A 4,553-nucleotide genomic window follows, 5' to 3' on the forward strand; every position below is an offset into this window, starting at 1 on the left:
TCCTTCTAATTAAATTATAAAACTCATATTTAAAAACAAAAGACTCCTTTGTGTGGTTACCATCCAAAAACGAGTTCACATGATCAATGACACAGATTTGCTTAGACTGATGCATAAATACATTTGAAAGGGAAACTTTTTTCTAAGCAATGTCCTACAGCAGGGTAGTTTTGCAGTATTTTAATTAAAAATAATTACATGTACTAAAGTGCTTCTAACATGTACAGTGTATGTATAGTATATTAAAGGTATATCAGTTATATTCAAATAAATGTAGCAAAAGCACAATGAATGGACACCATTTTGAAAGCTTATTCCAATATTTAATGTCAAACTGTTTAAAGACAAATGTAGTGCCAAAACTACTGCACAACAGTATAAAAATCAGTTAATTAAAAATTTCCAGATACAGGAGCAATCTATTATAGTGACACATACATTAACGTTAAAAAATTGCTATGATGAAGTTATATATTTACAAACCAAGAGATGAGATTCAACTTTGTTATGTGAACATACATTTGTTTCTTCGCTTTAAAGAACAAATAGGCAAAAACATAAGCACAACATTGTACATTCTCAACTTTCATTCTATATCCTTGTGATTATTGGTCACTTTTATTGTAACTATGCAATGAATATGTCCTTTAGCAAAACACCTGATGAGCACTGACACTTTTTTGAAAAAGGCATTAGGCAGACATCAAGTACAGTTTATGAAGCTGAAAAGAGAAAACAAAATGCTTTAACAATATGGAAAAAGATAAATCACTATTTTCAATATTGGTTCTGCATATCAAAGAGATCCTGAGGAGGAGTGGACTCCACATGAAGACTTTCAGAAACTGAGACAGAGCAAAGGGTGCACCTCGCTGGACACATCCTACGCATGCCCAAACAACAACACCCAAACACAGTGATGAAGTGGACACCACCAGGAGGATGCAGGAGACAGGGAAGACCAAGGAAGACACGGAGACAGATGTTCCACGAAGACCTGAAGACTGTCAGTGTCCCATGGGAAGATGTGAAGAACTTGGCCACGGATTGAATACGTTGGAGGACACTTGTTGCCCAATGTGCCCAGCACAGCACTTGATGACGTAGTGAGTTCATCCATAACTGTGGGATATTTTTCTGTGAAGAGTGATGCATAATTAAATGTTAAAAGCATTTTTATGTATTAAGTTCACTAAAATGTGGGCATTTCTATGAATAAAAGTTTGTCTTTAATAGCAAGCAATAATCATGAAAATGATTTACATGCAAACGGGACAGTTATCAGCAGTGTAACTGATCTGATTATGACAAAATAATCGAGTATCTGATGTCATGTGACAAGTCAGATAAGCTTTTCCACTCTTGCAAACAGAGGTAGGTTATGAGGTGTGGAGAGACATCATGTATCACTGGAACATAAACAGACGGGGACCAATTTGCAATTAATATAAACTTTCTGACAGTGTGTGTGACATCCAACAACTTTCCAAGAAATGGCGCAACTGATTTACAAATATCGCGATAAATATGTACAGGAATTGAGGCAGTAGCCAATGACAGCACTAGGAGTAAAAGCTGCAGGATTGTGTACGAGTATACAAATATGTACGAGTACCGTACGAATTTGACAACTTGTTAAATCTTGTGAATTATTAAGACTTTCAGTCTATATTTGTACTGATTAGGCTATGGGTTTTGTGAGAAAAGTTTTAAGAAACAACAAATGCTTGATAAAATGTTTGATTTAGGGTTAAAACCAACACATACATACCATTGCGAATATTTGCCTTTGCAGCTGTCAATCCGTTTACTTCTCCTCCAACAATAATGGGCTGACTGAGTCCGAAAGGCCCTTTTGGTCTTTTCAGCTGAAAAAAGAGAAAAGAAAATATCATTATGTATAATATATAGGATTATTTAAAGGAAAAAGTACTGATATACCTTACAAATATTGGATGTTACATTATAAAGCCTTACAAGCATGGCAAGTGTTGTGGTTAATATGCATTTACAACAAATATCACTTATATATCAATACTGAGGTAAAAGCATGGTAAGTTTTGTGATTACTGTCCTATACTAAATCAATCACAGTAAAAGTATGGTTACTGTGGTAAAAGCATGGTAAGTGTTGTGGTTACTGTGCATTTACAATAAGTACCACATTAAAACTACAAATAGTGTGGTAAAAGCATGGCAAGTTTTGTGATTACTGTCTTTTTACTGCTCTTATCACAGTAAAACTAATGTTACTGTGGTAAAAGCATGGTAAGTGTTGTTTTTACTGTGCTTCTACTACAAATACAACTTTGGAACTAATTGTACTATTTTTAATCTGATATGATTATCTCTAGGCCTATAGCACGTCACGTGACAGGCAGTGTTAATCACCCTGTTTTGAATTAGAAAGCAATGAAACGCAAAGTCTCCGTGGAGATGGCAGATATAATAGCAGATTAATATCGACAAACAGAAAAGACATTATATCACACATTATTAGGACAGCGTATTTAGGTATTTACTTACCAACATCTGACACACGTGAACTGATGCCAAATATCGCGATGTGTTCGGAACGAGACTTCTTCAGCGCGATTTCCTACTGATAAAATATTATTTTAAAAATATCAATAAACAGCAAAGCAATCCAGCTTCCCTGGCAAGACCGAAATAATAACATTAAAAAAACAAACATAAAAATACATATGATCTCGTGAATAAATGTTGATTACACAGCTTTTCTTCTCGATGATAGAAGAAATTATAAAAATATAGCTTTCTGCACCAAATGTGCAGAAAGCTATATTTTTATAATTTCTTCTATTATTTATAGTCATAAGAAATGGCCACCTTACAAATCTAAAGTTTCTAAACACAACAACTTATTGTCCTGACTCAACAGTTTTTAATCAAACCTCCGATAAAAATACGTTATCCAGCTTCAAGCAGTGTCCTACTATGACAAGAAAACGCTAAAACTCCAATTACTTGCAACTGCAAGCGTCTGAGAGCGTTGTTAAACTCACCTTTTAATGTCGTTTTGCCTGCAGTTGAGGGTTGCTTTGGTCAAACTCACCTCTGAATGCCGTTTTACCTGCAGTTGAGTGTTGTTAAATTCACCGCTGCGTTGTTAAACTCACCGCTGAATGATCACGTGCGTTGTTAAACTCACCGCTGAACGCGCTAAACCTTTGCGGGGACTTTAATATCAGATTGCGAGGGTTTTTAAACATCAAAAACCAGTTGGAGGGCCAGATAAAAATTATCTGGGTGCCGCCATTTGACTCGCCCTGGCATAGATAATATTTTGTAGCCCAATGAGAAAAAAGGGAGTAAATAATTTAAACAAAATGAACAGCATTAGCTGCTATGGAAACCTGCTTTGGATGTATTTGTTCAGGACAAACGTAATAGCACTGCAATAGATTGGCTATATTAGGTTAAGGACCAACGTAATAGCACTGCTTATATTAGGTTAAGGACCAACGTAATAGCACTGCTTATATGTTGGCATGTAACGTAATTGCGATTTGCAAAATAGTTTCCTCAGAACGTATTTCATGTGATACAGGGTTGGTTTTTTGAATTCCATTTTATTTTTATAATAAACCATATTTTGACTTTGATATTTTGATAATGCATTCTGACATGTGGCTGCTGTCATCTTGGTAATCGTCCCAAAAACATGCTAAAAAATAAACATTCTTTATGGGCATCGATGGTTCCATGATGAAGAACCTTTAACTTCCATGGAACCTTTCCATTGCACAAAATGTTCTTCTATAGTGTACAAATGTTCTTTAGATTACCAAAATGTTCTTCACACTATGGTTATTTCATTAAGTGTTCATTGAAAGGTTATTTGGGGAAACAAAAACGGTTCTTCTATGGCATCGCCACAAAACCTTTAATTTTTTTTGAGTGTTTTGTGTAGAAAACATAGCACCGCATTATACAATCATTCCGTCTCATTCCACTTCAGCTGTTCAGGAAATGTTAGACTGAAGCCTGACCTGAGAGCAAAGGCCAAGGGACCAAACTTTTGAGATCAGCTTATATAACATAACACAATTTGCTCTATATGATGCAACTTGTTTTTCACATCACTTGTAAAAATGGGGTTGTTTGAGTGAAGCGACACACATTTATCGATTCATTGTATCCAAATTTAATTAGCAACTTTAAATGGTTTAATACTTATGGGTGTAATATTATTAACAATTACAGTGTGACTTAATATTTTTTATTATTATTATTATTAATGATATTTGAGGTTCACATTATGTACAGTAACAATCTATTAACTGTGTGAACATTCTGCATACATTGTCAGAGAAACAAAGGCACATTTTTTTACCTTTGGACCTTATCAATCCCTAAAAGGTGCATTTTAGTACCTCAGAGTAGTAATCTGCACCCTTAAGGAACTACTATGAACTTTTATAAATAAGGTAGACAATTTTTCCGGTTTCACTTTATTTTGATGGTCCCTTTAACACATTCTGTTGACTATAAGCAACGCTGCACCTGCATGTCTACTAACTCTCATTAGA

At 34.9% G+C, this 4,553-nt stretch overlaps 1 long non-coding RNA gene across 1 annotated transcript; it reads right to left on the minus strand.

The window, feature by feature from the left end:
- Window positions 1-301: 301 nt before the first annotated feature.
- LOC311078105 lies at window positions 302-3,162 on the minus strand. Its single transcript, XR_014605048.1, has 4 exons — window positions 3,027-3,162; window positions 2,527-2,602; window positions 1,772-1,868; window positions 302-1,137 (listed from the first exon to the last, which is right to left on the minus strand). It is a non-coding gene; the product is annotated as an uncharacterized lncRNA (long non-coding RNA).
- Between the last annotated feature and the right edge of the window lie 1,391 nt (window positions 3,163-4,553).

This window comes from Abramis brama (genome assembly GCF_963993115.1).
Source record: "Abramis brama genome assembly, chromosome: 2".
NCBI lineage: Eukaryota > Metazoa > Chordata > Actinopteri > Cypriniformes > Leuciscidae > Abramis > Abramis brama.